This window comes from Thalassophryne amazonica, chromosome 6 (assembly GCF_902500255.1).
Source record: "Thalassophryne amazonica chromosome 6, fThaAma1.1, whole genome shotgun sequence".
Taxonomy (NCBI): domain Eukaryota; kingdom Metazoa; phylum Chordata; class Actinopteri; order Batrachoidiformes; family Batrachoididae; genus Thalassophryne; species Thalassophryne amazonica.
Genome location: NC_047108.1, coordinates 67,601,002 through 67,626,110, shown reverse-complemented (window position 1 = coordinate 67,626,110; position 25,109 = coordinate 67,601,002). Strand labels below are relative to the sequence as shown.

At 44.6% G+C, this 25,109-nt stretch overlaps 1 protein-coding gene across 4 annotated transcripts in view; it reads right to left on the bottom strand.

Annotated features, from left to right (window-relative positions):
- Positions 1-25,109, bottom strand: part of znf385a (zinc finger protein 385A) — a 254,473-nt gene that overhangs the window by 168,793 nt on the left and 60,571 nt on the right. The gene's annotated exons all lie outside the window — the stretch shown is intronic.

The following is a 25,109-nucleotide window of genomic DNA, read 5'->3' as shown; positions in this document are numbered from 1 at the left end:
TCAATATCTAGTTTACTAAAAAAAGCACTTATAGTACAGCAGATAACTAAGAATTGTTCAAGTCAGTTTACAAGCACCAAAATTTGACTGTGTATACCTATTGGTACATATTGTAGAAAAATAACTTGAGCCATTTGAATTTTCAATAGGGGGCCAAGTAGGGGTCAATTGAAGAATTGCACAGGGTCAAAATTAAAAAATGTTCCAATCATATTGAAAGCGATACCACATTATGTATCTGGTGACAATGATTCCAAAAAGGTATAGTTTGGACTATCTATAACTGAATGTTCTGGAGATATGGGGTAAAAACAGCAAGAATGGTGACAAAGGTCAGTTTCAGTTTGTACAGGGGTCAAAAGTTAAAGTTGCTCCAGTTTTGGTCAAATGTGGTGCAAATTACTGGTTGAACTAATAGGATTAACAAATGGAATAGTTCTGACTGTGTTGAATGTTTGGTCTCCAAAGTAAATGTCAAACAATGTCGACGTCCACTGGATTCTATGATATGTGACATATGTTACCCCGTAACATGATAACTAAGCATGACACATGGTGCAAACTATTACTTTTTAAAATCCTACAAACTCGACCAATAATTTGCATCATGTCTTACCATAATTGGAGCAACTTTTAAACTCTGTACAAACTGAAAGTGACCTTTGTCGCCATGCTTGTTGTTTTTACCCCATAACTCCAGAACTTTCAGTCACAGATAGTCCAAACTCATAATGTGGTATAGCTTTCAGTATGATTGGAACATTTTTTACCTACTTGGCCCCCTATTGAAAATTCAAATGGCTAATGTTATTTTTCTACAATATGTACCAAAAGGTATTACACAGTCAAACTTTGGTGCTTGTAACCAGATTTGAAGGATTCCTCTGCAATTATTCTGTTATCTGCTGCACTATAAACCGGTGTTAAATCATACATAATTATGAAGCTCAGTGGGCTTAGTGAAGCTTCCTGCCAACAGAAGAAGTGCCCCCTGTTTTGGTGATTTTTAAAAATGCTCTGTGAAAAACACCTAACTATAGGGGAGGTGATGGTCTCGTGGTTAAGCGTTGGGTTTGAGACCAGAAGATCATCGGTTCAAATCCCAGCCTGACCAGAAAATCACTAAGGGCCCTTGGGCAAGGTCCTTAATCCCGTAGTTGCTCCCGGTGTGTAGTGAGTAGGGGAGACCGGGGCACAGTGTATGTAATAAACCGTGACTTCTAATACTGTGTTTTACTTCTTTTGAAAGATGATGACAGTGTTTGGGGTTTTATTTTTTATTTATTCATTTTTTTGTGTGTTCTTTGTGTTTGTGATCCTTGAATTTACCCAGCAGCGCCTACGGAGCTTACAGTGAAACTGGTTTATCAGAAGCCGACAGTGTAATCTGATGTGGCCGCATCCAAATCAATACTAATAGTTATCAGTTATCTGTAATAAAGATAATTGTTTTTAGCAGTTGAGCAGTTTCATCGTCATAAAAGATAACTTTTCAGTTATCTAATTAATGGTTAACGAAGGTAACTTTTTGGTTAGCTGTGCCCACCACTGGAATCGGGGCACAGTGAATCAGTCTAGAAAGTGATTTACTAAGGCCCAGTATCAAGTGGATGACAAACATTACTTGTTGAAGCTTATACATTTATTTTTCCATGAATTATTTCTATAATTTGTATATATAAACAACTGTTTTCACGTCTGAACAGAAATTATGACAGTTGTATTTATAATAGTTTCTAAAGGTAGCTTAGCCGCCGTTAGTTCCCCCCTGGCAGATCCCGAGCAGCCGGGAAAGCAGGCCGACTGGGTGACTGTGAGGAGGAAGCGTAGCCCTAAACAGAAGCCCCGTGTACACCGCCAACCCGTTCACATTTCTAACCGTTTTTCCCCACTCGACGACACACCCGCCGAGGATCAAACTCTGGTTATTGGCGACTCTGTTTTGAGAAATGTGAAGTTAGCGACACCAGCAACCATAGTCAATTGTCTTCCGGGGGCCAGAGCAGGCGACATTGAAGGAAATTTGAAACTGCTGGTTAAGGCTAAGCGTAAATTTGGTAAGATTGTAATTCACGTCGGCAGTAATGACACCCGGTTACGCCAATCGGAGGTCACTAAAATTAACATTAAATCGGTGTGTAACTTTGCAAAAACAATGTCGGACTCTGTAGTTTTCTCTGGGCCCCTCCCCAATCAGACCGGGAGTGACATGTTTAGCCGCATGTTCTCCTTGAATTGCTGGCTGTCTGAGTGGTGTCCAAAAAATGAGGTGGGCTTCATAGATAATTGGCAAAGCTTCTGGGGAAAACCTGGTCTTGTTAGGAGAGACGGCATCCATCCCACTTTGGATGGAGCAGCTCTCATTTCTAGAAATCTGGCTAATTTTCTTAAATCCTCCAAACCGTGACTATCCAGGGTTGGGACCAGGAAGCAGAGTTGTAGTCTTACACACCTCTCTGCAGCTTCTCTCCCCCTGCCATCCCCTCATTACCCCATCCCCGTAGAGACGGTGCCTGCTCCCAGACTACCAATAACCAGCAAAAATCTATTTAAGCATAAAAATTCAAAAAGAAAAAATAATATAGCACCTTCAACTGCACCACAGACTAAAACAGTTAAATGTGGTCTATTAAACATTAGGTCTCTCTCTTCTAAGTCCCTGTTGGTAAATGATATAATAATTGATCAACATATTGATTTATTCTGCCTAACAGAAACCTGGTTACAGCAGGATGAATATGTTAGTTTAAATGAGTCAACACCCCCGAGTCACACTAACTGTCAGAATGCTCGTAGCACGGGCCGGGGCGGTGGATTAGCAGCAATCTTCCATTCCATCTTATTAATTAATCAAAAACCCAGACAGAGCTTTAATTCATTTGAAAGCTTGTCTCTTAGTCTTGTCCATCCAAATTGGAAGTCCCAAAAACCAGTTTTATTTGTTATTATCTATCGTCCACCTGGTCGTTACTGTGAGTTTCTCTGTGAATTTTCAGACCTTTTGTCTGACTTAGTGCTTAGCTCAGATAAGATAATTATAGTGGGCGATTTTAACATCCACACAGATGCTGAGAATGACAGCCTCAACACTGCATTTAATCTATTATTAGACTCTATTGGCTTTGCTCAAAAAGTAAATGAGTCCACCCACCACTTTAATCATATCTTAGATCTTGTTCTGACTTATGGTATGGAAATAGAAGACTTAACAGTATTCCCTGAAAACTCCCTTCTGTCTGATCATTTTTTAGTAACATTTACATTTACTCTGATGGACTACCCAGCAGTAGGGAATAAGTTTCATTACACTAGAAGTCTTTCAGAAAGCGCTGTAACTAGGTTTAAGGATATGATTCCTTCTTTATGTTCTCTAATGCCATATAACAACACAGTGCAGAGTAGCTACCTAAACTCTGTAAGGGAGATAGAGTATCTCGTCAATAGTTTTACATCCTCATTGAAGACAACTTTGGATGCTGTAGCTCCTCTGAAAAAGAGAGCTTTAAATCAGAAGTGTCTGACTCCATGGTATAACTCTCAAACTCGTAGCTTAAAGCAGATAACCCGTAAGTTGGAGAGGAAATGGCGTCTCACTAATTTAGAAGATCTTCACTTAGCCTGGAAAAAGAGTCTGTTGCTCTATAAAAAAGCCCTCCGTAAAGCTAGGACATCTTTCTACTCATCACTAATTGAAGAAAATAAGAACAACCCCAGGTTTCTTTTCAGCACTGTAGCCAGGCTGACAAAGAGTCAGAGCTCTATTGAGCTGAGTATTCCATTATCTTTAACTAGTAATGAGTTCATGACTTTCTTTGCTAACAAAATTTTAACTATTAGAGAAAAAATTACTCATAACCATCCCAAAGACGTATCGTTATCTTTGGCTGCTTTCAGTGATGCCGGTATTTGGTTAGACTCTTTCTCTCCGATTGTTCTGTCTGAGTTATTTTCATTAGTTACTTCATCCAAACCATCAACATGTTTATTAGACCCCATTCCTACCAGGCTGCTCAAGGAAGCCCTACCATTATTTAATGCTTCGATCTTAAATATGATCAATCTATCTTTGTTAGTTGGCTATGTACCACAGGCTTTTAAGGTGGCAGTAATTAAACCATTACTTAAAAAGCCATCACTTGACCCAGCTATCTTAGCTAATTATAGGCCAATCTCCAACCTTCCTTTTCTCTCAAAAATTCTTGAAAGGGTAGTTGTAAAACAGCTAACTGATCATCTGCAGAGGAATGGTCTATTTGAAGAGTTTCAGTCAGGTTTTAGAATTCATCATAGTACAGAAACAGCATTAGTGAAGGTTACAAATGATCTTCTTATGGCCTCGGACAGTGGACTCATCTCTGTGCTTGTTCTGTTAGACCTCAGTGCTGCTTTTGATACTGTTGACCATAAAATTTTATTACAGAGATTAGAGCATGCCATAGGTATTAAAGGCACTGCGCTGCGGTGGTTTGAATCATATTTGTCTAATAGATTACAATTTGTTCATGTAAATGGGGAATCTTCTTCACAGACTAAAGTTAATTATGGAGTTCCACAAGGTTCTGTGCTAGGACCAATTTTATTCACTTTATATATGCTTCCCTTAGGCAGTATTATTAGACGGTATTGCTTAAATTTTCATTGTTACGCAGATGATACCCAGCTTTATCTATCCATGAAGCCAGAGGACACACACCAATTAGCTAAACTGCAGGATTGTCTTACAGACATAAAGACATGGATGACCTCTAATTTCCTGCTTTTAAACTCAGATAAAACTGAAGTTATTGTACTTGGCCCCACAAATCTTAGAAACATGGTGTCTAACCAGATCCTTACTCTGGATGGCATTACCCTGACCTCTAGTAATACTGTGAGAAATCTTGGAGTCATTTTTGATCAGGATATGTCATTCAAAGCGCATATTAAACAAATATGTAGGACTGCTTTTTTGCATTTACGCAATATCTCTAAAATCAGAAAGGTCTTGTCTCAGAGTGATGCTGAAAAACTAATTCATGCATTTATTTCCTCTAGGCTGGACTATTGTAATTCATTATTATCAGGTTGTCCTAAAAGTTCCCTAAAAAGCCTTCAGTTAATTCAAAATGCTGCAGCTAGAGTGCTGACGGGGACTAGAAGGAGAGAGCATATCTCACCCATATTGGCCTCTCTTCATTGGCTTCCTGTTAATTCTAGAATAGAATTTAAAATTCTTCTTCTTACTTATAAGGTTTTGAATAATCAGGTCCCATCTTATCTTAGGGACCTCGTAGTACCATATCACCCCAATAGAGCGCTTCGCTCTCAGACTGCAGGCTTACTTGTAGTTCCTAGGGTTTGTAAGAGTAGAATGGGAGGCAGAGCCTTCAGCTTTCAGGCTCCTCTCCTGTGGAACCAGCTCCCAATTCAGATCAGGGAGACAGACACCCTCTCTACTTTTAAGATTAGGCTTAAAACTTTCCTTTTTGCTAAAGCTTATAGTTAGGGCTGGATCAGGTGACCCTGAACCATCCCTTAGTTATGCTGCTATAGACGTAGACTGCTGGGGGGTTCCCATGATGCACTGTTTCTTTCTCTTTTTGCTCTGTATGCACCACTCTGCATTTAATCATTAGTGATCGATCTCTGCTCCCCTCCACAGCATATCTTTTTCCTGGTTCTCTCCCTCAGCCCCAACCAGTCCCAGCAGAAGACTGCCCCTCCCTGAGCCTGGTTCTGCTGGAGGTTTCTTCCTGTTAAAAGGGAGTTTTTCCTTCCCACTGTAGCCAAGTGCTTGCTCACAGGGGGTCGTTTTGACCGTTGGGGTTTTACATCATTATTGTATGGCCTTGCCTTACAATATAAAGCGCCTTGGGGCAACTGTTTGTTGTGATTTGGCGCTATATATAAAAAAAAAAATTGATTGAAATTGAATTGATTGATAAAGGACTTATATCACTATATAAGACACTCACACATTACATAGCTGGTTTACTGGATTATAGTCTGTATATGCATCAGCATATATTTAATAATTTGTGAATCAAAAATTAAAAAATTTTAAATACCTGTAAATAGTACTTGGGAGATATAAATAACACAGCCTTATAAACAATAACTTGCTGTATTAAATCCATAACAGAATTACCTAAACCTATGCATAATGGGCCTCATGTATCAAAGTTGCGCACTTGTGGCGAAATTTACGGTGTAAATTTGAAGTACACCAAAGTTGTCGTGACATGTATCAAGCAGTGCGCACCTGCCCATTTCCAGTGTACGCCTGACGTGACCTTGATAAATGCGGCGGGTGAAAACAATCGTAATTATAATAAACACGCCCATAAATATTCAGACTCCGCTTCAGACACACCCTCATTTTACGAAATGGAAGCCAGGAAGACGGCAAAGAAAAAGAACTCCACCAATCACAGCGTGTGCCAATAGAGCGTCAAAAGCGGCCGTCGCATCAATTGTTTTGTAGTATAATCAAAAAGTGTTACAGTGGTCCCTCATTTATCGCGGGAGTTACCTTCTAAAAATAGCCCGCAATAAGCTAAGTCCGCGAAGTAGTCAGCGTTATTTTTTACAATTATTATAGACGTTTTAAAGCGGTAAAACAACTTTATACACTTTCTCAATCAGGCATGAACATTTTCTCACTTTTCTCTCATGTGTAAACACTCTCAAAGTTCAAACCTTATTAGAAAAATAAGACCAAACTGTTTTCAGGCCCAAACATTTGTTTGAGAAATAAAAATAAAACATTTTCCTATAAATAATTATGATGGCTTTTAGAACTAACGAATTTAATTTTAACAATCAACCTACGAGGTTGGACATATAAGAAATTATTAATAGTGACTGACCAGTATTTCACAGATCGTGCCTCTGCATCCTGACGCCGTGCCTTTTTCCACTCACACCTGGCTGCAGGTGTTTTTTTCCGAGTGACAAACACAGTTATGAGTAGTTGTTGGCACTCTTTTTTCTTCTGGGCGAGAAGATTCTTATAAACAGACACGCAGAACACAGAGCACTGCAAAAAAAAAAAAAAGCATGCAAAATTGGACTAAAAACTCTGCGAAACGACGAGGCTGCGAAAGGTGAACCGCGTTATAGCGAGGGACCACTGTATTCTCTTTCCACATGTTAATAATTCTTGACGTGGATATTTGCTCGCTCAATTAATAAGACACGCCTAATTTTTCAGATTTCTTTATTCTTAAAATGTATTTCTTTTTCTTTTATTTTATTGTGACAAACGAATGGAGACGACACTGATTGCAGCACGGGCGAAGGGAATGAGAACACTACAGTTGTAATTATCAATTTCATTGTCTAAAACGATCACACCACATAAAGTTAAGCTCAGCGCTGCTCTGGCTCCAGGCTCTGGAGAAAAAGGCGAGCAGCACTTTCTTTGCAGTCAGCGCTGCGGGATTTGTACTGTTTATCAGGCCGATCATATTCATTTTTATGTGGATTCCAGTGCTGGTTCATTTTGGCGTATAATTTACACCACCTCTCGACCTGGTGTATATTTTCAGCGCAGCGTACGCCAACGACCACATTGATAAACGCCAAGTGGCGCAGCCGTTTTGGCGTACACCCCATATACGCTCAGATATCGCCGTACGCACGTTGATACATGAGGCCCAATGTGTTTATGCTGCCACAAAACAACATTTCTGATCCACTGTACCCCGACTTCCGCTACCTTGCATGGCAGCACCCTCACATTGGGGTGAATGTGAGGCATTAGTGTGTTAAGCGCTTTGAGTGTCTGATGCAGATGGAGAAATGCTATATAAATGCAGCCCATTTACCATTTAATCGCTATTTACTCCAAAAAGGAAAGAGGGAGAAACAAATTCAAGATGCTTTTGTAAAAGCTCAGATGAGTCTCTTGCACACTGGATGTTCTCAAATTTGAGCTATCTCGCTTTCTTCCAGCTAAAAAATTGGGTTGAATATTTTCATCAAAAATCATGTAAAATTTTCCCATGGTTAATGATGTCATAATGACATCATCAGGGGCTTGGAGACCTTTATCAACCACCCTACTAAACACAGTCAGATGTTGAGTTGCAAAAGGCTGAAGCTATTATGTTCCTGAATATTCAGCATTACAATATGGCTCATTTTGCTGTCATCCTCCCCTCTGTATGTATCAATGCACATATCTTGCATCTAACATTGATCGGCCTATATGCAGTGCCCTGGCAAAGTTTTATAATCCGATTGACAAAATTGACTGCTTGAATGTTGAGAGAGAGAGAGAGAGAATATGAGTTTTGGGCTTCAAACCTAGTCAGATATAGATGCCACTGCATGTTGGAGTGAATCAGGATGAAGAAGCAGATAGTGGTATTTAAATAATAACAACAGTAATTGAATATACAATGATTCAGGGCGTGATAGAGGTACACTATGTATTCTAATGAGTGTCCTTGACAATATTAAGGTGGCACACTTTGCTTTATGTCTGACAGCGGTTTAAAAGCACACTGCCTCATCCTTGAGGGTGCCATGTTTGCACATTTGTTGTAAAAGTCACATAGATATAAAAGCTGTGGGTGCACTTCACATTAGAGTAAACACATTTATGTTTTCATCCACTACAACCAACATCTGTTGTGCTATAACTTTAAGTACATTGTCAAACCTGCACAAAAAGAAAATCAGAAACACCTGAACACACTGGCTCGAATGCACGCGCGCACACACACACACACACACCGTGCAGGCATCCCCATTTCATCAAGATACCATAAAATCTCACACTTCACAACATATTACAACCCCTGGCAAAAATTATGGAATCACCGGCCTCGGAGGATGTTCATTCAGTTGTTTAATTTTGTAGAAAAAAAGCAGATCACAGACATGACACGAAACTAAAGTCATTTCAAATGCCAACTTTCTGGCTTTAAGAAACACTATAAGAAATCAAGAAAAAAAATTGTGGCAGTCAGTAACGGTTACTTTTTTAGACCAAGCAGAGGGAAAAAATATGGATTCACTCAATTCTGAGGAATAAATTATGGAATCACCCTGTAAATTTTCATTCCCAAAACTAACACCTGCATCAAATCAGATCTGCTCGTTAGTCTGCATCTAAAAAGGAGTGATCACACCTTGGAGAGCTGTTGACATGAATCATGGCTCCAACACGAGAGATGTCAATTGAAACAAAGGAGAGGATTATCAAACTCTTAAAAGAGGGTAAATCATCACGCAATGTTGCAAAAGATGTTGGTTGTTCACAGTCAGCTGTGTCTAAACTCTGGACCAAATACAAACAACATGGGAAGGTTGTTAAAGGCAAACATACTGGTAGACCAAGGAAGACATCAAAGCGTCAAGACAGAAAACTTAAAGCAATATGTCTCAAAAATCGAAAATGCACAACAAAACAAATGAGGAACGAATGGGAGGAAACTGGAGTCAACGTTTGTGAGCAAACTGTAAGAAACCGCCTAAAGGAAATGGGATTTACATACAGAAAAGCTAAATGAAAGCCATCATTAACACCTAAACAGAAAAAAACAAGGTTACAATGGGCTAAGGAAAAGCAATCGTGGACTGTGGATAACTGGATGAAAGTCATATTCAGTGATGAATCTCGAATCTGCATTGGGCAAAGTGATGATGCTGGAACTTTTGTTTGGTGCCGTTCCAAAGAGATTTATAAAGATGACTGCCTGAAGAGAACATGTAAATTCCCACAGTCATTGATGATATGGGGCTGCATGTCAGGTAAAGGCACTGGGGAGATGGCTGTCATTATATCATCAATAAATGCACAAGTTTACGTTGATATTTTGGACACTTTTCTTATCCCATCAATTGAAAGGATGTTTGGGGATGATGAAATCATTTTTCAAGATGATAATGCATCTTGCCATAGAGCAAAAACTGAAAACATTCCTTGCAAAAAGACACATAGGGTCAATGTCATGGCCTGCAAATAGTCCAGATCTTAATCCAATTGAAAATCTTTGATGGAAGTTGAAGAAAATGGTCCATGACAAGGCTCCAACCTGCAAAGCTGATCTGGCAACAGCAATCAGAGAAAGTTGGAGCCAGATTGATGAAGAGTATTGTTTGTCACTCATTAAGTCCATGCCTCAGAGACTGTAAGCTGTTATAAAAGCCAGAGGTGGTGCAACAAAATACTAGTGATGTGTTGGAGCGTTCTTTTGTTTTTCATGATTCCATAATTTTTTCCTCAGAATTGAGTGATTCCATATTTTTTTCCCTCTGCTTGGTCTAAAAAAGTAACCGTTACTGACTGCCACAATTTTTTTTTCCTGATTTCTTATAGTGTTTCTTAAAGCCAGAAAGTTGCCATTTGAAATGACTTTAGTTTTGTGTCATGTCTGTGGTCTGCTTTTTTTCTACAAAATTAAACAACTGAATGAACATCCTCCGAGGCCGGTGATTCCATAATTTTTGCCAGGGGTTGTATTTGCATGAGATTATTGCAGAAGTGCTCCAACACTAACACCAGAAGTGCAACTGCGGCAATGAACTGTGTGTGTGTGTACACTGTTTTGCGACAGCAAAAACCAGAACCCATTCACACTGTGCTGATTGAACATTTTCACAAACAACCTGCAAAATAAAGAATGTTAGTACACTCAACAAAAATATAAATGCAACACTTTTGATTTTGCTCCCATTTTGTATGAGATGAACTCAAAGATCTAAAACCTTTTCCACATACACAATATCACCATTTCCCTCAAATACTGTTCACAAACCAGTCTAAATCTGTGATAGTGAGCACTTCTCCTTTGCTGAGATAATCCATCCCACCTCACAGGTGTGCCATACCAAGATGCTGATTCGACACCATGATTAGTGCACAGGTGTGCCTTAGACGGTCCACAATAAAAGGCCACTCTAAAAGGTGTAGTTCTGTTTTATTGGGGGGGGGGATACCAGTCAGTATCTGGTATCTTTTTTCTTTTGTTCAATTAAAAAAAAAAGATTGGGTTGAACTTTGACTGCGTCAGCCTGCCGACAAGTGGCAATGCGCGCTCCCGTCAGAAGCGTCGCTTTAGCTCGGCTTTTGGCGCAACGCTTCTGACACCTCTAAAAAGCAACGCGTCTCACACCTCTGACGCTTCCGACGCGTGAAAGGCACATTAATATGCAATAATGAGCCTGAAATAGCGCTGATCATAATAATGAGGATAAAATCTGTATCAGATTCCTGATCGGGATGCAACGTCCGATTTCAATCAAGTCTGAAACCGCATGATCGGGCCCGATTTCCGATCACGTGATTGGATCAGGACATCCCTAGTTAAAATAAAATCATGGTAAATGTTGACACACTGTTCACCAGACAGATGTTTGAGTGCTGCAAGTAAACACCATCTGACTGCATTAATATGTGACTTCATGGCTTTCCTCCACAATGTACATGCCATGCACCATGCACCGAGTCGGCTCGTGATAAGTGTTGAGATCTACCACTGTTACTCAGCCTTACACAAACACTCTGTCCAAATCAATGTAGCCCCCTACGAAGAGGTAGTTTATCCTCAGCAATTATCCTCCAAAGTAATACCTGCTCTCAGACCGGTCTCGGTCTCAGACCAAGCAAATAGGACAAATCAGACATTTACAACCATAGGAAACAGGAGGAAATATGTAGTCCTTAAATCTTATGAAAACTGTAAACAAAAGTACATTATAATATTCATATTAAATGCAAATTCACGCCTGCTGCTGTAGTTAGCAATGCTACTAGAAGCATGCAGTCCAATGATCTCTGTGGTCGCTATGTAAAAATAAGATAAGATAAACTTTATTGATCTCACAGAGAAGAAATTCATATGTTACGTCAGCTCTTAAAAAACACACAAGGTGGGTGCAAATAGAGGAAAATGTTCATCAAACAGCGTGTGCAAGGATAAGCAATGATAAATAATAATAATGAAATTTTATTTATAATGCACATTACATTTACAATAAATCTCATTTGTGACCTGGACCAGTGCTGTCTCTGGACTATGAGTTCTACGGAAACCAGATTGGAATTTTTCCAGAATACAGCTTTCAAGTAAATTAACTTGAATATGGACCAAAACATTTTTTTCAAGAATTTTTTGTTGTGTGGGCCGCTGAAGAGGAGGTACTGCTGGCCCACAACCACCAGAGGGCACCCTGCCTGGAGTGCGGGCTCCAGGCACAAAAGGGCGCCGCCGCCTCACAGGAGCAGCCGGGGTGACAGCTGTCACTTATTACCTGTGACAGCTGTCACCAATCATCTGATCTTCAATCGTATATCAGCAGGACGACATCTCCACTTCTTTGCCGAGATATCGCTATGCTTAGGAGGTAACGAGCTCAGCCAATCAAGTTGTCTTTTCGACAGAAGAATATTGTTGCTTTGTGTTTTTTGACAGCAAACTTTTCAACGAGAGGTGGAGGTGGATTTCCCACCATACGTGTTGCTGGGTATAAACACACCTACATCTAACTGTTTTTGTTCCTCGCCAGCAGTACCAGATCCGACAAGCGGAGGCAGTGGCCACCTGGGAGTTCGGGACTTGGCGGATCCAGTATTCCCGGGGTTCGGTGGCGGTGGAAATCGTGTGGTTCCGGTTCTGCTTTGGACAGACGTCTCTTATCTTCGAGCCTGCCCACATGACACGTTCTGTAAACTGACTTCATTGCATACTATTGTGACCTGCCGTGTTTGTTGTGCTCATTCACAACAGTAAAGTGTTGTTATTTGACTTCCTCCATTGTCCGTTCATTTGCGCCCCCTGTTGTGGGTCCGTGTTCCTACACTTTCACAACAGGATATCTCGGCCAACGTCATGGACCCCGAGGGGCGTCAACCGGCTGTTGAACGGCCAATGGAAGAGCAGGGCGCACAGGCGTCTGCAGGAGGCATGATCGGTGAGTTGCAGCTAATCTTCACCGCTTTTACGGCTCGGTTGGATCTAATGACCGAGCAGAACGTTCTCCTTAACCGCAGGGTGGAGGCTCTCGCCACGCAGGTGGAAGCGCGCCCTCAGGGCGCTGCTGCGGCTCCCCCTCCTGCCGATCCTGTGCGCAACAGTGACGTTCCACAGGTCGTTCAACGACCCCTCCCACCTTCCCCTGAAGCATACATAAGCCCTCCAGAGCCGTACGGGGGTTGTGTGGAGACGTGCGCGGACTTTCTTATGCAGTGTTCGCTCGTCTTCGCACAATGTCCCGTCATGTACGCGACTGATGCCAGTAAGATAGCTTATGTGATTGCTCTGCTTCGGGGTAAAGCACGCGCCTGGGCTACGGCGCTCTGGGAACAGAACTCACGGTTGTTATCAGCATACACTGGGTTTGTGGGGGAGTTCAGAACAGTGTTTGATCACCCTAACAGAGGAGAGACCGCTTCAACAGTGCTGCTGTCAATGAGACAGGGACGCAAGAGCGCAGCCGCTTATGCAGTCAACTTCCGCATCGCGGCTGCGAGGTCCGGCTGGAATAATGTTGCGCTCCGCGCCGCCTTCATAAACGGACTGTCGTTGGTTCTGAAGGAGCAGCTGGTAGCTAAGGAGGAACCGCGGGATTTAGATGGGCTTATCGATCTCGTTATACGGTTAGACAATCGGTTGGAGGAACGCCGTCGGGAGCGAGGCGAAGGACGTGACCGGATACGCGCCGCCCCTCTCCCTTCCGGGTTCGAAAAGGGGCCGCCCTCCCCACGCTCCACAGCCGCAGCGCTTTGTGGGGCAACAGCTCCCCCTGCTGCCATTGTTAGGGAAATGCACAGGGGCAAAATGGGGAGGCTGATCCGTGGAGAGTGTTTTCTCTGCAGCTCAACTGAGCACACACATAGAAACTGCCCCAAACGGCCAAAACAACAACACTCGCCCTTAGAGACTGGGCTAAGGGGGGGTCAAAACATTCAAGTAAGACACACACAAATTGCTACACGACTCCCAGTCACAATCCTGAGCGGGGATTTAACCCTTCAAGCCCGAGCACTGGTGGACACGGGGTCAGAAGGGAATCTGCTAGACAGCAGATGGGCAAGGGAGGTAGGGCTCCCTCTGGTGGCGCTTCCTTCGCCATTGTAGGTGCGGGCACTAGATGGCACCCTCCTCCCTTTACTCACACACAAGACACAACCAGTAACTCTGGTGGTGTCTGGAAACCATCGGGAGGAGATTGAGTTTTTTGTAACTCCTTCTACCTCCCGCATGATTTTGGGCATCCCATGGATGTTGAAGCACAATCCCCGGATTGATTGGCCGTCTGGGGTGGTGGCTCAGGGAAGCGAAACCTGCCAACGGGGGTGTTTAGGATCCTCGGTTCCTCCCGGTTCACAGGCTAAGGAGGAGGTCAAAGTCCCTCCCAATCTGACGGCAGTGCCGGTTGAGTACCACGATCTTGCTGACGTCTTCAGTAAGGATCTGGCACTCACCCTTCCCCCGCACCGTCCGTACGATTGTGCCATTGATTTGGTTCCAGGCGCTGAGTTCCCGTCCAGCAGGCTGTACAACCTCTCACGACCTGAGCACGAATCAATGGAGACCTACATCCGGGACTCATTAGCTGCCGGGCTGATCCGGAACTCCACCTCCCCGATGGGGGCAAGAAAGATGGCGGACTCCGTCCATGCATTGATTACAGGGGGCTGAATGAGATTACGGTTCGCAACCGATACCCGTTGCCATTGTTAGATTCCGTGTTCACCCCCCTGCATGGAGCCAAAATCTTTACTAAGCTGGATCTTAGAAATGCGTATCACCTGGTTCGGATCCGGAAGGGAGACGAATGGAAGACGGCATTTAACACCCCGTTAGGTCACTTTGAGTACCTGGTCATGCCGTTCGGCCTCACCAACGCCCCCGCGACGTTCCAAGCCTTGGTTAACGACGTCTTGCGGGACTTCCTGCACCGATTCGTCTTCGTATATCTGGATGATATTCTCATCTTTTCTCCGGATCCTGACACCCATGTCCAGCATGTACGTCAGGTCCTGCAGCGGTTGTTAGAGAACCGACTGTTTGTGAAGGGCGAGAAATGCGAGTTTCACCGCACGTCTTTGTCCTTCCTGGGGTTTATAATCTCCTCCAACTCCGTCGCCCCTGATCTGGCCAAGGTTGCGGCGGTGAGAGATTGGCCCCAACCAACAAGCCGTAGGAAGCTGCAACAGTTCCTCGGCTTCGCTAATTTCTATAGGAGGTTCATTAAGGGCTACAGTCAGGTAGTTAGCCCCCTGACAGCCCTGACCTCTCCAAAAGTCCCCTTCACCTGGTCGGATCGGTGCGAAGCCGCGTTCAAGGAGTTGAAACGAAGGTTCTCTACTGCGCCAGTTTTGGTGCAGCCCGACCCTAGCCGCCAGTTCATGGTTGAAGTGGACGCCTCTGACTCAGGGATAGGAGCCGTGCTGTCCCAGAGCGGAGAGACCGATAAGGTCCTTCACCCGTGTGCCTATTTTTCCCGCAGGTTGACCCCGGCTGAACGGAACTATGACGTCGGCAATCAAGAACTCCTTGCGGTGAAAGAGGCTCTTGAAGAGTGGAGACATCTGTTGGAGGGAACGTCCGTGCCATTCACGGTTTTCACTGACCACCGGAACCTGGAGTATATCAGGACCGCCAAGCGGCTGAACCCCAAGCAAGCCCGCTGGTCACTGTTCTTCGGCCGTTTTGACTTCCGGATCACCTACCAAGAACCAAGAACCAGAGATCGGATGCCTTGTCCCGGGTGCATGAAGACGAAGTCAAAACTGAGTTGTCGGATCCACCGGAACCTATCATCCCGGAGTCCGCTATCGTGGCCATCCTCACCTGGGACGTGGAGAAGACCGTCCGGGAGGCCCTGGCACGGAGCCCAGACCCCGGAACCGGGCCGAAGAACAAACTTTATGTCCCACCAGAGGCCAGGGCTGCAGTCTTGGACTTCTGTCACGGCTCCAAGTTCTCCTGTCATCCGGGGGTGCGAAGAATCGTGGCAGTTGTCCGGCAGCGCTTCTGGTGGGCGTCCCTGGAGGCTGACGTTCGGGATTATATCCAGGCCTGCACCACCTGCGCCAGGGGCAAGGCTGACCACCGCAGGGCACCGGGACTGCTCCAGCCGCTGCCTGTGCCTCATCGCCCCTGGTCCCACATCGGCCTGGATTTTGTCACGGGCCTCCCGCCGTCCCAGGGCAACACCACCATCCTCACGATAGTGGACCGATTCTCCAAGGCGGCCCACTTCGTGGCCCTCCCGAAGCTCCCGACTTCCCAGGAAACAGCAGACCTCCTGGTCCACCACGTCGTCCGGCTGCATGGGATTCCAACAGACATCGTCTCCGATCGCGGTCCCCAGTTCTCCTCGCAAGTCTGGAGGAGCTTCTGCCGGGAACTGGGGGCCACGGTGAGTCTCTCGTCCGGGTATCATCCTCAGACCAACGGGCAGGCAGAACGGGCCAATCAGGAGGTGGAACAGGCCCTGTGCTGCGTGACGGCCACGCACCCGGCGGCCTGGAGTACCCATTTGGCCTGGATCGAGTATGCCCATAACAGCCAGGTGTCTTCTGCCACCAGCCTCTCCCCTTTTGAGGTGTGTCTGGGGTACCAGCCCCTGTTGTTTCCGGTGGTCGAGGGAGAGGTCGGTGTGCCCTCGGTCCAGGCCCACCTGCGGAAGTGCCGTCGGGTGTGGCGCGCCGCCCGTTCTGCTTTGCTGAAGACCCGGACGAGGGCAAAAGCCCATGCAGACCACCGGCGGACCCCGGCCCCTGCATATCGGCCAGGGCAGGAGGTGTGGTTGTCGACAAAAGACATTCCCCTCAAAGTGGACTCCCCAAAACTGCAGGACCGTTACATCGGTCCCTTCAAGATACTCAAGGTCATCAGTCCAGCCGCAGTGCGGCTTCAGCTTCCGGCCTCACTGCGGATCCATCCTGTTTTCCATGTGTCTCGGATAAAACCGCATCACACCTCACCCCTCTGTGCTCCGGGTCTGGCACCGCCTCCTGCCCGGGTCATCGATGGTGGGCTGGCTTGGTCTGTGCGCCGGCTCTTGGATGTCCGTAGGATGGGCCGGGGCTTCCAGTATTTGTTGGACTGGGAGGGGTACGGACCCGAAGAACGCTCCTGGGTGAAGAGGAGCTTCATCCTAGACCCGGCCCTCCTGGCCGATTTCTACCGCCGCCACCCGGACAAGCCTGGTCGGGCGCCAGGAGGCGCCCGTTGAGGGGGGGGGTCCTGTTGTGTGGGCCGCTGAAGAGGAGGTACTGCTGGCCCACAACCACCAGAGGGCACCCTGCCTGGAGTGCGGGCTCCAGGCACAAGAGGGCGCCACCGCCTCACAGGAGCAGCCGGGGTGACAGCTGTCACTTATTACCTGTGACAGCTGTCACCAATCATCTGATCTTCAATCGTATATCAGCAGGACGACATCTCCACTTCTTTGCCGAGATATCGCTATGCTTAGGAGGTAACGAGCTCAGCCAATCAAGTTGTCTTTTCGACAGAAGAATATTGTTGCTTTGTGTTTTTTGACAGCAGACTTTTCAACGAGAGGTGGAGGTGGATTTCCCACCATACGTGTTGCTGGGTATAAACACACCTACATCTAACTGTTTTTGTTCCTCGCCAGCAGTACCAGATCCGACAAGCGGAGGCAGTGGCCACCTGGGAGTTCGGGACTTGGCGGCTCCAGTATTCCCGGGGTTCGGTGGCGGAGGAAATCGTGTGGTTCCGGTTCTGCTTTGGACAGACGTCTCTTATCTTCGAGCCTGCCCACATGACACGTTCTGTAAATTGACTTCATTGCATACTATTGTGACCTGCCGTGTTTGTTGTGCTCATTCACAACAGTAAAGTGTTGTTATTTGACTTCCTCCATTGTCCGTTCATTTGCGCCCCCTGTTGTGGGTCCGTGTTCCTACACTTTCACAACATTTTTGCCAGAAAGGGAAGATTGGGGATGGGTCTGTAACTTGCCAGATCTTGTGGATCAAGAGGGTTTTTTTTTTTAAGAACTGGGTTGATAATGGCAGATTTCAAGATGGGAGGAACATGACCGGAGCGCTCCGTTCTCAAAAAGGTAAAGTAAACGGCACATTTCCTGATCATGTACAGCAGGACACACTGCCTCCTTGTCATAGCTGGAAACATCAGTTCGCAACGTTCAGATTCCTTCTGTGTCCCAAAACAATAGATAATATTGCCATTTAAACTCACAAGCAAACTTAAAGATTCTTCTTTCAGCACTGACAGCGAGACAGGGGGATGGAGGGAGAGAGAAAGAAAGAGAGAAGGGGGAAAAGAGAGAGACAGTGCTGTCTCTCTCTCTCTCTGCCTTTTTTAAAAAAAACCCTGGTGTTTATGATCACCGGGCGCAGCGGCTGTGTGGATAAAGCATTTAGTCACACGCACGCACGGGTTTCGATTACCAGTTCTGATCACGCACGCACAGGCACTGCATACGTGGATCAGACACACACACGCACGCACTTCACCTTCTCTCCAGCTGATTCACACTGGATGAATGCATTCAGTGTTTGAATGTGTTGTAGCGCACTTACACACGTGCACGAAAGGACTGTATCGTACATAATTCAGAGACTGAAACTTTGTTCAGAAAAGAATGCAGCCATTTGCGATCACAAAGGATTTTCTGTTTTCATATGTCACACCTCTGTGGAGCAAAGCTGTTCACACGTGAATGGACACTGCTGCTGGAACTTTTTCACACTTGATGCTCAAATTTACGCTTCTGTAAACTGCCGCCTGGTTTACACAAAGCGAGGCGCAGTTTGCTCCGAGACATCACCGCACACAACACGAAATATTACTATGTTGTGTCAGCCCTCAGCAGCTCCACGGCAATGAGGTTGATTGCGCTCCTGAAAAGCCCTCCTGCTGCAAACAAATATGCAGCCCATCAAGGACCATGTCGGCCCTGAGCAGCTCCATGGCAACAAGGCTGATCGTGTTCCTGCAAACCTCCCCTCCCCCGCTGCGAACAAATAAGCAGCCTATAAAGGATCACCTAAAAACTTCTGAACTGTAAGATGCTGAAAGGGCCAGCAGGCTCTTCTCTCTGCACAGGCTGGAGGACAGCAAGCCCTTCAAAGCTAAAGAACAGAATGCTGCAGCTCCTGAGAGTACACCAGCCAGACTTTTTGTGCAGCAACTCTTTCCTCAGTTGCGCGCAGCGCTGGCCAACACCACCATCATGGACTGCTGTGTACTGGCGGAGGAGGCTGACAAATTCTTCCTGGCCGGCCAGCACCACACCACACACCAGCACCGTCTGTGCATCTCTCCCCCACAGCAGCGCTCACAAACCAGCTTCTGCACTGTATTAAAACATTCAGCTGATCGAACGAAACGCTAACGTTACAAAAACTAAGCAAATGATAAGAAACCGTCAAGAATGGCATCAAAATGAAATATGGACAAATTGAGGTTTACGTTCAAATTACCTGGCAGTTTAAAAATCCTGACAAAGTGCCAGCTGCAGGAAAGAAGATGCACAAAGGTTAAACAATGCCAATGAAAGTCAATGAAAGTCCATTTCATTTGGGCTTCCTTGTCCTTCATTAGTGCCATGTGACCAGGCCTTAACATTCAAAAATACATGTTAGGGTTAAAGTATAAAGCCTGATTTATACTTCTACAACTCCTCAAAAGTCTGTGGCCCCACAATGATCTCTACATGGGCATGACCCTTTCAAAGTTCTCTGTCGCATTGGTGGGTGTTATATTGTAATTTACCACCGGAGTAATAGGGTGTGCAACATGGAGAACAAGGCAGAGACTTTCTTTCAGCCTGCACCACCACTGTTCCTGCAGGGGTAGAGAAATCCACTGGCCCGACGTCACAGACCAGTAAATTTTGACTTATGTCTAGTTGATATTTTCTCTTGCTAGACTGATGTCTAGTTAAAAATCTTGCTGGTCTAGTGATTAAAAGTGTAAGACAAGACCAACGATTGTTTTTCATACTTGCGCTTTATACGAGGTCTGTTAGAAAAGTATCGGACCTTTTTATTTTTTCAAAAACTATATGGATTTGAATCACGTGCGATTACATCAGATAAGCGTGAACCCTCGTGGGCATGGGAGAGTTTTTTCACGCCTGTCGGTTACGTCATTCGCCTGTGGGCTGGCTTTGAGTGAGGAGTGGTCCACCCCTCCCGTCGGAATCTCTTTGTCTGAGAACTTCCTGAGAGACTGACGCTTTGCTTGATCAAAATTTTTTCAAAAACTGTGAGGCACATCGAAGTGGACATCATTCGAGAAATTCAGCTGGTTTTCTGTGAAAATTTTAACGGCTGATGAGAGATTATGGACTGTTGCTGTCGCATTAAGGACTGCCCACGGAGCGGGATGTCGCGACGCGCCCTGAGCCACTACTGTCTGCCTGTTTCGAGCTGAAAGCTTCCAAATTTAAGCCTCTGTTGACCCAGGACGTCGTGAGAGAACAGAGAACTTTCAGAAGAGGTCGGGATCAGCAGTTTATCTGGACATTCCACTGTTAAAGGAGATTTTGTAATGAAAGAAAGTGCGAACGGGTCCGTGCGTCGGGACGCAGCCGGCGCCGCGCGCCGCCACAGGAAAAACACCTCCGTTGGAAGCCTTAAGGACAAGTTGGAACATGTCCAGCTGTTAAACAATTTCTCAGATACTTACTCAACTGAAAGCCATCAAAAGCCGCCTGGTTTTTACAAATGGTTATCAACACGGAGGTGTTTTTCCTGTGCCACTGCACCGCGCCGGCTGCGTCCCGACGCGCGGACCCGTCCGCACGTCTTTCATTAATAAAATCTCCTTTAACAGTGGAATGTCCGGATAAACTGCTGATCCCGACCTCTTCTGAAAGTTCTCTGTTCTCTTACGACGTCCTGGGTCAACAGAGGATTAAATTTGGAAGCTTTCAGCTCGAAACAGGCAGACAGCAGCGGCTCAGGGCGCGTCGCGACGTCCCGCTCCGTGGGCAGTCCTTAAAGTGACAGCAACAGTCCATAATCTCTCATCAGCCGTTAAAATTTTCACAGAAAACCAGCTGAATTTCTCGAATGATGTCCACTTCGATGTGCCTCACAGTTTTGGAAAAAATTTTGCTCAAGCAAAGCGTCAGTCTCTCAGGAAGTTCTCAGACAAAGAGATTCCGATGGGAGGGGTGGACCACTCCTCACTCAAAGCCAGCCCACAGGCGAATGACGTAACCGACAGGCGTGAAAAAAATTAAGGAATGCATGCGCACAAGGGTTCAAGGTTGTCTGATGTAATAGCACGTGATTCAAATCCATATAGTTTTTGAAAAAAATAAAAAGGTACGTTAGTTTTATCACAGACCTCGTATAACTGCTGTTCGCAGATTGCAATGACCCGCAATGTGCCACTCACCACTAACGTCATGAATGAAGCTATTTTGAAGCTACTTTTACTTTTGTCCCGCTTGATGCCATGCTAGATGAAAATACAATAAAATAATAATATTGTAGCTGATGACGCATTTGCCCTCTGCCTGACTCAGACCTCTCCCCTCAGGCTGACGTGCCTGCTAAATCAGACCCTGCAAAAGGCTGCTGTGACTTTTATGTTTTCACTCCTCTCCTGTCATATTTAAAAGTTTTTGCAGTGTGCCCGCTGATTTAATTTCAATCACAGATCAAACGTTTGGCAGAAAAGTCTGCAAATATGACCAACTTTACAACACAAAGTCGGAAAAAGGACCTAAATTGATGGGGAAAGTACACCTTACCTTTGGTTTGGAGATGTTGATTGTACAAAAAAGACCTCATTGAGTGACAAATTAATCCAGGAAAAAGCATAATCCAGAAAAATCGCACAAAGACGCGAGGGAGAACTTTAAAATTGTCACAAACGTTGACGCCATTGCATGGCACAGATTTACAGAGATGCAGAACTTAATCAGGTTTTAAGAATTTAAAAAACCACTCTGCCGTGGACTTCGAAAAAAAGAGTGACTCTACCAAATGTAATCTTTTTAGTGATGTCCACCGCTTAGTTAAGGCAGGCGTTTTTTTTTTAAGACAACCTGTCATTAGGCAGATCCAGATTCAGAATTCTGTAGAATGTTCAGCGCCCACTGACTGTAATCTATTACATCCTTTATCAAGCACAGACAGTGAGTCTGAACAGACTTTTGAATTTGCTTTGTTTTTTTTCTAAATCTCTAAAAAGTTAACTGAGATCAAGTGTTGTATTTTGCTATAAAATCTGAATGTCATATGAAACTTGAACATGATTTTCTTCAACAATCATAAAATTTGGATCATACTAGTCTGAGAAGCAATAGATATAATTGTTGCACCCCCCCACCCCCCAAAAAAGAAATCAGAGATGTTATTGAGCTTACATAGCAAGAATAGATCAAGTAACAAGAGTAAAGGCTGTATTTGGGCTGCATAAGACAAGCACAAGGCCAGAATCACAGAAAAGCGAAGTATAAGGTGCAAAGTATATTCACATAAAAACATAGGATCACGTAAGAAAACATTTAGAACTTTACGTGCATTCAACACAAAAATGAAAATGTTCTGTAACTGATTGAATACATACGCATGATGTGGCGATTAATGATACACTGAGGCTCGCCGTTGGAGGCTGTAAGCTTCCAAATACCTGGGGCCACTACCTTAAGGCCCGGTTCCACTGGGGAGAGGATTAATTGCGCATGAATGAGTATACAAATTTCGGGCATGCGTTGTCGTCCGCAACAAAATTGGCCAAGAATGACAAATTTCTCAGTATGAATTACGGATATATTACTAATGTAAAGCGAACATATGACGAACAATCATGGGTGTATAACGCATGTAGTGAGGAGACGGATCAGACGCATTGCAATTATCATGGAAGTATTACGGATGGATTGAGAATGCATTGCGCACAAACTGTGGAAACAGTGGTTGTATTGCACATGCGCGACGTGCACTGCGGTTATAAAAGAAGCGCACTCGGGCCTTTTGGCATTACTATTCACACCAACACCACGGCCTCTGGAGTAACTGCTGGACTTGGACAAGATGATTGGTATGTTGTTGGATGGCAGATAGTATGTATTGAGTATGTATTGCATATGTATTGCGTATGTAAGGTGGATGTCATCAACAACAAAATTTTTGTGCAGCTCAAAAATCCTGGCAACGGAAAAACGTGCCACTGCAGATAATTGCGGACGTGTGCGGATGTCGGCTGACTCATACAAGCATGCTTCACGGATATTGCAGATGTTTAGCGAATATAAACCAAGTCTGTGCGCAATTCATGCGCAAATCTTCATAAACACCAGTGGGACCGGGTCTTTAGTCCAGGAGGACCAGAAACAAAATTGGTGCTACTGGTCCTGACCAGTAAGCTCAAAAAATATTTCTCTAACCCTGTCCTGGTTGTTTTTTGTTGTTGTTTGTTTGTTTGGGGGGGGGGGGGGGCAGCACAGTGGGCAGCACTGTTTTCTCACAGCAAGAAGGTCATGGGACCAACTCCCACCTGTGGCCTTTCTGTGTGGAGTTTGCATGTTTTCCCCATATTTGTGTGGGTTCCCTCCAGGTTCTCCAGCTTCCTCTCACATCCAAAGATATGCAGGTTAGGTGGAGTGGAAGCTTTAATTTGTCCATATATGCGAGTGTGAATGTGTTTGTCTGTCTATATGTGGCCCTGTAACAGACTACGTTCTGTCTAGGGTTGGGTATCGAGAACTGGTTCTTTTTGGGTATCGTTAAGAATTGATTCGATCCACTGTCATTAATACCCTTTTTGCTTAATGATTCCCTTATCGGTCCTTCAGAGCCGCCGCTGTTTTTGAGGGTGTTTGTTGGGAAAATGATCATTTCTCTACGCTGATTACAGACCCTGCAGCAGCTCTGTAATCAACCACTTCTGCAGCGTGACTCCACTTTGAAACGTGAACCAATGAAGCGGTGCTTCAATCCACTAGCTAGTTGGTTCTTTGATTCACTGCTCTTCAGAAGTGGCAAGTCTGCTTCTTAACCCCTCTCAAAGCCATTAAAATATGTCAATCGTGATTCATTTTTGTGTGGATTAAAGTCACTAACTGGGACTCTTGTCTTGTTTAAATAAAATGACACCTCTTTCCAAACACTGTGATACAGACAATAAACTACAATCGATTAAAATAAGATGTCCTACGTTCTTTATGAAATACATCCTGGCGTGCAGCACGGCCGGCTGCAAGAGCTCAGCTCAGATGTATGGAAAGACACTGATGCCAATAATGTATGAAAGGAAATGCTTTTGACAAAAACTACAGATTTTGTTTATTTCTGTTTATTTCCAGAGATCAAGGATCCACCATGTAGAGTTTATTATGTCCAGAGTTTAAGGATCCAGTGACCAATTTCACATTTATTTACTTTAAGACTCAATAAAATGTTGTTGACATAGAAAACCTGTAAAGCCTACTTTTAGTACACAGAAAATTCACAAGAGGTATCAATAAGGGAATCAATAAGGAATCAGATTGATAAGCGGAATCGATAATGGTATCGATATCGATAAAATCTTATCAATACCCATCCCTAGTTCTATCCATGGTGTACCCTGCCTCATGCTCTATGGCTGCTGGGATAGGCTCCAGCCCCCTGTGACCCTTAATTAGAGTAAGAGGGTGTAGAAAATGGATGGATGGATGTTTTCTTCCTTTTCTGGACCAGTTTGTCCCTCACTGACCTCCACTTCTTTATACAATCATCAATCTCCAAATCAGCGTTACGTGCAATTTTCCTCCATGAATTGCAGGTCATTTGAGCATCTTCTGTAGTTTTTCGACTCCGTGTTGTAAAGTTGGTCATATTTGTGGACATTTCTGCCAAACATTCCTCGATTTGATCCATGATTGAAATGTAATCGGCGTGCGCACTGCAAAAACTTTTAAACATGATGGGAGAGGAAGGAGTGAAACCAGAGCCTTTATTGTTCTCCTTTGTTTCGACGTGTAGTTAAAATTTTTTGGGAGGCGTACGTCAGGCTATGGAGAGGGGCTCAGAGAGGGTGACAGAGTGCTCTGCATCACTAGAGCTGCAGATTTAAATGTTTTTTTTTGTTATGTTTTTTTTTTAGATTACAAAATCTGCCTTGTTTTCAGTGATGTCATCAGCCTACCAGCTGAAAAATACATGGGACATG